The sequence below is a fragment of the Chelonoidis abingdonii genome, chromosome 1 (assembly GCF_003597395.2).
Source record: "Chelonoidis abingdonii isolate Lonesome George chromosome 1, CheloAbing_2.0, whole genome shotgun sequence".
Classification (NCBI taxonomy): Eukaryota; Metazoa; Chordata; order Testudines; family Testudinidae; genus Chelonoidis; species Chelonoidis abingdonii.
In genome coordinates this window covers 149,514,484-149,523,337 of record NC_133769.1, presented here as the reverse complement: position 1 = coordinate 149,523,337, position 8,854 = coordinate 149,514,484, and positions in this window count along the sequence as shown.

The following is an 8,854-nucleotide window of genomic DNA, read 5'->3' as shown; positions in this document are numbered from 1 at the left end:
GGGCCCCTGGAGCTTCTTCCGCTCCGGGTCTTCAGCTGCAATTCGGTGACAGGGGGTCCTTCCGCTCCAGGATCCGCAGCTGAAGTGCCCTGAAGACCCGTGGTGGAGGGTCCTTCCGCCCTGGGACCCACTGCTGAAGTGCCAGGTCTTCAGCGGTGGGAGACCCCTGCTGCCAAAGACCCCAGGCCACCTGAATCCTCTCGGCAGCCCTGCTACAAAAAGTAATTCCCCCTCTTTTGCTATTCACCCCTTCTTGTCAACTGTTGGAAATGGGCCAGAGACACCCTAACTGAATTGGCCTCATTAGCACTGACTCCCCCATTCTGTAAGGCAGCTTCCATCTTTTCATGTGCTGTATATTTGTACCTGCCACTGTTTGTCCATTCCATGCATCTGATGAAGTGGGTTATAGCCCACCAAAGCTTATGCCCAAATAAATTTGTTAGTCTCTAAGGTGCCACAAGGACTCCTTGTTTTTTTAAGGCAATAATGTTATTTCAAAAGGGAAACGTGGTGCAGTGTGTTGAAAGACTGGCTTAGACATTTCTTCTTGTTATTTTCTTATTCCTCACACCCAGACCCTGCCTAGCCAGGAAAGGAAGGGAAATGTGATGATCAGTCAATAGATTTCTCTGACATGAAAAGAGACCTGAGGTGTTTGTAGTTAGCTCAAAAAAGCAAGGGGAAAACTGCTGGCTGGGAGCTAAATATGCAGGAAAAAGGGCTGCGATTCTTCTACACTCAGATTTGTTATGTAGCTGGCAGTCTCCCAAATGATGGTCTGTTCCTTTCCTCAAAATGCCCGCTAAGCCTCTCCTTTTGAACTTAAAGCTCCATGAAAGGAAAAAAAAACAACAAGGAAGAAAGCATAGAAGTAGTTGAGAAAGGATGTGGAGTGATAGGAGGCCAAAGAGCACTGTTTCTTTCTGGTTTTGAACCAGGGACCTTCTGCGTGTTGGGCAAATATGATAACCACTACACTACAGAAACCAGCTACTGTCAAGTCTGGGGCCCTTTTCGAAGGTTCTCTCAGTAGCCACTACACCAGCTGATTTGCCTTCGAAGAACAGGGAAACAAAGGGCATCAAGAACTTATGTTTTTTGGATGAGGCGAGAAAAGGGAGTAGTATTGTCCCCCTCAAGTAGTCCCTGTTCAATTCCAGGTCAGAAAACAAAACTCTTCTTCAAGAATATTCAAAAAATGTTGTGTTTCACTTCACTTCAGAAGTACAGTTGTGTGGCAATTAAATGATGACCCTAAAGTTTCATAAATGTGTTGGAAATATGGATATATTTGAGAAAATGGCTTGGAATGAAGAAAGACAAAAATTGATCGGTCGAGAGAACAGGCACTGTTTCCCCCTGGTTTGGAGCATCTCTCACAACTGCTGGAATAGAAAAGCTAAGCAAATGGTGTTCTATTGTTGCAAAGGAGATTGAAATGAGGCCATTTTCTCCAGATAGAAGAAAATGGTCATGTCAGGAGTGGGATTTGAAACCACATCTCTACGCAGAGACCAGAACACCCAAGAGATAAGAAAAAAGAGAGTTTTAAAACTAGCACTTTAGACCAGCCCACGATCCTCCTGCTACAAAGAATGTGACTTATCAACCCTAGTTTTCATTAATAGCTGCTGAACTCTTTAGGGAGGTTGAGATGGCATATCTCTTTCAACTCCTAGAGACCTTCCACAGCACAGGTGATTTTTAGACACAATCTACAAGTTACACATTTCCTGGAGCTTCATGAGTTCTGCAGTGTTGTAATCTCCCTGCTCACATTTTAAGTGAACAAAATCTAAGTGGGGGAATGGTCCCACTATTGTAGGGAACTTTTTGGCTTCTGTGCTACCCCAGTGAAGTGGGGTAGCGAAAGGATCTTAGTTCTTGCTTTCACTTTTTTTACCCAGAGGCCTGCCTGCCCTTGAGGACTTCCCTTCCACTTTCCTGTCTGGCAGAGTCCTCATAACCCCGACAAGGCTGGGACCAGGATTCCTGGGGGGCTCAACCCCCAACCCTGCTGTGGTCACCTAGGACAGGGGCTAGAGTGTCCCCACTCTGGGATACCCTCTCTGCACTGGGCACCTCCCTGACACACTGATTATTCCATACAGTTTAAAGCAAATACAAGTTGTTCAATTAACAATTAATTTAAAAAAATGAATAAGGAAAAATGGAAAAGGTTATGGGAATACACATCATCCCATGCCAGGGAACATTCCAAAGAGTGTCTCTGGACATCAAGGCAGTTCACAGTCTGTTCGTTGTAGGTCCCAGGCCTCCATCTCAGGCCCTGGCTGTGCTGCAGGGAAGCTGTGAGTTGGACACTTGCAATGGTGGTGGCCACACACCTCCGGGCTTTGGGTGGTGGGACCTTTCTTCCTAGCGTCAGCTCCCCGTAGGGTTAAGATCCCCCTTCCAGCCTGGCCTGCAAGGACTCTTGGCTGGGGGTGTCTTTCTGCACTGGGCCCTTTGCCCAAGGTCCCCCCCTTGGCTGGTCCCAGTTGCTCACCACACCTGGCTCTGTGGCTGCAGCTCTGCTCCCAGCACAGGATCTGCTCTCCCTGGGCTGTGCCTCTGGCTCTGTGGCTGCAGCTCTGGCCCCTCTGGATCTGGCACAGCTCTGCTCTCCAGCTCAGCTTCAGCCCCTGCTTTCTCCTTAGCTCAGCCCCACTCTATCTGACCCAGGCAATTCCAGCTCACACGGATGTTGGGAGCCTCCTGACTCCTTGATTAGCCTGCCGGCCCTGTCAATCAGGCTGACCTGGAGCACTGGCCTCTCCACATTGTTCCTGAAGACTGTCAGTCTCAGGCTCCTGATTTCCCATCGATCCCTCCCCTTTTAGTGCTGGGAGCTAGCAACCAAACACCCCCACTGAATGTTAGTAAGGGGGCAATAGTCCCCTTACAAAAAGATGGGTGCTGGCATTCTGAGAAAGTAATGGTGAACCTCAAAATCCTGCCCAGTGGGCCAGACAGTTAAATAACCAGCACCTACAAGCTCTACCATGATAGCATCCTGTCTGGGAGCAACTCACTGATCAATAGCAGGGGTGTGAAATCCTCATTTCTTTGTTGTTCTATCACTGTAGTCCCCACTTTCCTATTGCTCGTCTGTATAATCTCTGTCTGATTCTGTGATTGTTTCTGTCTGCTGTATAATTAATTTGTTGGGTGCAAACCAATGAAGGTGGTGGGGTATAATTGGTTAGATAATCATGTTACAGTATGTTAGGATTGGTTAGTTACATTTCTGTAAAATGATTGGTTAAGGCATTGCTAAGCAGAACTCAAGTTTTACAATATAGTCTGCAGTCAATCGGGAAGTAAGGTGTGGAGTAGGGGTAGGGGAATTAGAATTATGTTTTGCTAAGGTGGGAAATAGGAACAGGGAAGGGGAACAGGGACACAGACAAGCCTCTGTGGTGTCAGAGCTGGGAAGGGGGATACTGAGGAAGGAAATTGGAATCGTTGCTTGCTGGAAGTTTACCCCAATAAACATTGCAATGATTTGCAACCTTCTGAACTGTGTGTATTTGAGCTGCTCCCTGGATCATAGGAGAATGGACCAGGGATGGGAGTGGTGACTGGGAAAAACTTAACAAGACATCTTTCAGGGTGAAAAAACCTGGAGCCAGTAATACAATTAGAGACTGACCCTAAGCCATGGTTAGATTATGTGCTAAAATGAAGAGAAGATTGATTCTGTCAACCGTTGCTATTATAAGGGAAGTGAAACCCCTCCACCTCACTTTAGCAGCATGTACTCCACAAGAGTAACGCAGTAATTTTTAAGTGTAGCTTAGTGCTCAAGAGTGAGACCCAGAATCTGGCTCTCAGGTTGATTTGACTACAGGCAACTTAAGATCTAACATATAATACATAACAATATTGCCAGTGCTCGTGTAAGTTGGCAGGATATCAACCACTCCTGCATGGGGAGACACAATTGGATTCTAGTCCACTCGCACTTAACATGTCGGCCACAGTTAATATGTGTACGCTGCTTTGCTCACAATGATTATTCTAGTATCTCACATGACACTGTCCACTTCACTATTTCGCTCAGGACCAGCTTTCCCTCAGCCAGGAAGCCGGGCTCTTACAGTTTTTCACCGCCCCAAGCAGCGCGCCCAAATTGCCGCCATGGGTCGGCAGGGGCAGTTCCTGCACCCTAGGGCAGCGGGCATTCCAGCGGACGGCGGCACTAGGCGGCAATTTATGGTGGCAAGTTCTTGTTTTAGCTGAAGCCGCCATGGACAGCATAACAATAGAAGCTGCTGCGCAATTGCCGCGGAAACACACCTGCCCCCTAGGGCAATCGGACTGCGACACCGCCGCCCGGGCAGCAATATCGGCAACGCTACTTGGGGGCAAACAGCATGAGCACTGCCACCCCTTTGAGTGACCGTCCAAGCACAGCTTGGAATGTCCTATGGTTCGCCTGGGACAAGGCACGGCCCTGCCACAGCACACTCACAGCTCTGCATACTGTAAGTAGTCCATGGCGAACAGACCAAGGATCTGCCATTTCCCTTCCCGCTGCTGGAACATGATTAGAGTGTGTTTGTGGCTTAACGACATCGCTATGATCTGATTGTTCCTTCCAACTGTCACTGCACACTGCACAGACAGTCCGTTTACACTCTCCACAAGCTCCCCATTTCATTCCCAATAGCCGTGGACCGAGCATTTCTCTGTAGGCCACTGCCATAGTTTCAGGTGGTTGTCGTTCTGTGAGCTCAGCCTCTGCCTTTCATCCCTGCATAATTTCAATAGGAACATACACACAACCGCACAGCATAAACAACACAGCAGACAAAAAAAAAAAAAAAAAAAAAAAAAAAAATAGACCGAGCAATATCCTCACATGTCAGAGGATTGGAAAGGTGGCACATCAGTCTCCTCATGTCTGACCATTATGCACATGCAGGAGAGAAGGAGTTCACTAGGAAGTACAGAATGCCCACTCAGACCAAGAGACCACAGAGAAAGTATTTCCATAGTTATGGATCTGTATTGCACAGGGAAAATTGTGTCTCTGTGCAAATGGGAAGGAAGAAATCCACATGTGACCCCAATGCTCTAAGGAACGTGGTAGTGAAGGACTCTGCGGAGAAATTATTAACAGAAGAATTGTTCATATGTATTTCGCCCTGTTCTAAAGCTATGGCTGTTAAGGCAGCCCTCGTGTTTAGTGATCTTGAACCATGCCGATGACGACAACCGAGAGGATATACAGTCCATTCCTTAACCAGAGGTAGTTCGATATTATGAATCAAGATTCCAACATATCTTGGTCAGGTCAGTCAATATCTAGATCTCCAGAGAAACATAAATTACACGATTGATAATAAAATATTAGAAACGATTGGCATAGTCACTATGAGCAAATATGATGATTGTTTTGTGTTTCACTCTTAATATCGGCACCACCATCTTATCCTTTAGTATTGCGTTACAAAGGGTAAAACATACAACGATCACTTCAGATCTGAGGAGGATGTTTTTGTTTCATCCTGCGAGGCTACCACAGGGGTTTTGATTGAGAGTGACTTGTTCCAATCCTCCAGCTCTGCTAGGATAGTAACTATTTCAGGACTGTCACTGAACTGAGGAAGGAGATACCAGGGGCCGGTGCAACCATAGAGCGTGACTACGGCGGTATGCCTTAGGGCGGCCGAAATTTGGGGCGCACCAAAAGCGCCCCCCAATGTTTTTTAAATTGGTTAAGCAGCTCCTGCCTACTAGGACATAGAGGGTGTCTGATGCGATGGGAGCCAGCGCATGCCCAGAGGTGTCACCACTGAGTCAGGGCGCTCCGCGAGCCAGCGGCAGCCAGGGATTTCCCTGGTCAGGGCGCTAGCCGGAAGGGTGCAGGCAGGCAGCTCCGCATGGAGCTGCCCTCAGTGGTGCCTGCGGGCGGTCGCGCGATGTCCGCGGCCTGGATGGAGCTTGTCCGCAGTTCATGCCTGCTGGACTGGTTCAGCTGCTCACCGCGGCTCGATGGACTGCCCGCAGGGCACATTCGACCCTCCGCATGCACCACTGCGGCCGAGCTCCACGGAGCCGCGGGACCAGGCGCGCGGCGGCGGCACAAATTGCCGTACCGCCTAAGGGCACTCACAAACCCTAGCGCCGGTCCATGAGGATGATCATTTTTTGACAGATACACCCCTCTTAAAGTGTTTGTCTGGCAACTTGGTACCAGGTCTCTCCTGAAGCGGAAGAAACGTTTTCTGTGCAGAAAATACCTAAAACTATTAACAGAGGAGAGGGAAGGCGATGGCCACAATGATGAAGGCTCACAACAATGTTTCTGTTTATGGTGGGTATGAACCTCTGAACACTGACTGGCTCCACTCCCTTGGATTGAAGAGATCTTAGTTTTGCAACTTGGGAACCGTAAGATCAAAGGCTGAAGCAATTTTTATGGATTGGTGACTACTAGATTGAAGGGTTATTTAAGTCTGTAAGAAATTGTTAAAAAACACTTAGCTTAAAACTGGAACTCTGTTATTAAAGGCTGGTTTCTCACGTCAGTTCCATAAGCTCTGCTAGAAACCCTGGCTTCTCTCTGCCTGCCTGTGGACGCAAAAGGGAATCGTCCCCTGCTGCTCTTGGCTCCAGGCTTGTTTTTCTGTGGAGGGGACGTGGAATTGATTTGTTCACTGTTGAGAAGGGAGCCAGGCCAGTTCTCAGGGAAGGGGAACTCTCAGCATCTTCCCAGCCCAACACAGGCTGCTGCCCTGTCCCAGCCTCTGTTCCCTGGGGGCCCTGCGTGTTTGACTCTAGAGCAGACTGGGAGCTGCAGCTGAGGCAGAGGACAGCCTGGCTTTTGTATGTTACCATTTCTGATGTCCAATTTGCGTCCATTTATTCTTTTATGTAGAGACTGTCCGGTTTGACCAATGTATATGGCAGAGGGGCATTGCTGGCACATGATGGCATATATCACATTAGTAGAATGAGCCCCTGATGGTGTGGCTCATGTGGTTGGGTCCTCTGATAGTGTCGCTAGAGTAGATATGGGGACAGAGTAGGCAACGGGGTTTGTTACAAGGATTGGTTCCTGGGTTAGTGTTTCTGTGGTGTGGTGTGTAGTTGCTGGTGAGTATTTGCTTCAGGTTGTGGGGTCTGTCTGTAAGTGAGGACTGGCCTGCCTCCCAAGGTCTGTGAGAATGAGGGATTGTTTTCCAGTATAGGCTGTAGATCACTGATGATGTGATGGAGAGGTTTTAGCTGGGGGCTGTACATGATGGCCAGTGGTGTTCTGTTATTTTCCTTATTGGGCCTATCCTGTACCAATCTCGCTGGGTACCCATCTCGCTCTGTCAGTTTGTTTTCTCACTTCCCCAGGTGGGTATTGTAGTTTTAAGAATGCTTGATATCTTGGGGAGTTTCTGTACTAAACTTTTTTATTATTATAATTATTTTTTTATGTAAGAACGGCCATATTGGGTCAGACCAAAGGTCCATTCAGCCCAGTATCCTGTCTTATGGCAGTGGCCAATACCAGGTGCTTCAGAGGGAATGAACAGAACAGAGAATCACTGAGTGCTCCATCCTCTGTCATCCCAGAGGCTAGGGACACTCAGAGCATGGTGTTGCATCCCTGCCCATCCCAGCTAATAACCATTGATGGACCAATCCTGCATGAACTTATTTTGTTCTTTTTTGAACCCTGTTATAATTTGGCCTTCACAACATTCCTGGCAAAAAGTTCCACAGCTGACAGTGCATTGTGTAAAAAAGTACTTCCTTTTGTTTGTTTTAAACTTGCTGACTGGTTCTTGTGTTAAGTAAAGGGATAAATAACACTTCCTTATTCATTTTCTCCACACCAGTCAAGATTTATAGGCCTCTATCCTATCTCCTCTTAGTCATCTCTTTTCCAAGCTGAAAAGTCCTAGTCCTTTAAACTGTCCTCATATGGAAGCTGTTCCACACCCCTAATCATTTTTGTTGCCTTTCCCTATACCTTTTCCAATTCCAATATATCTTTTTTGAGATGGGCTGACCAGAACTGCATGCAGTATTCAAGACGTGGGCATATAATAAATGTTTATAGTAAAAGTGGAGGAGCTTGGTTTGCTACACTGATCAGCCAAGCCAATACTGATAACCTACGTGAAAAGCCTGCAAAACACCACACCTCTGGACTGCATGAACATGCAAAATTCCTTATAAGCCAATCACTGTCAAAGCCAGTTTTAGAAGTACTTAATAAGGCTGTTAAGAATGCTGTTTTATTATACTTTCTATTTAAGCAAGCGATACAACATACTACAACTGGAGGCCAATTTTAAGTGCATTGTCACTTGTTAATCCTGAAGTTGGACACTGGTTCCGAACAAGACTGGCAAATGCTCACTATATTTCTGCAAAAAACTCAGCTGATAGTCTAAAAGCATGCAGCGCAGCAGTGAAAGACTCAACAGCTGAAAAAGTGAAGAATTCTCTCAATGTACCTATTGGGTTCCGGGAACTGGGCGGGCGGAAGCCCACCCATTGCTAACGGATCCCCGCCCCCACCAGCCTAAGGGGAGGATCTGCAGGACCTGGAAACAAACTGATTTCAGGGGACAACTAATGAAATAACAGGGACAGGAGTGCGGTCAAAGGATCAAAAGAAGGGAGACTGATAAGGACACCGAGCAGAGAACGCTGGACAGTGCCCACTGCTCCCCAAAGGCATCAAGGAAGCCAGTGGACACTGCCCAGAGGAACTCTGCCCAGATAAGTGAACGGACAGAGGATTGGAAACAAGCCCCACAGTCACAGGAGTCTCCATCAGCCAGTCTCCTCTCCCTGGTTTTATAGATGGCGGTTTTAGCCAGGCCCAGGAGGAGGT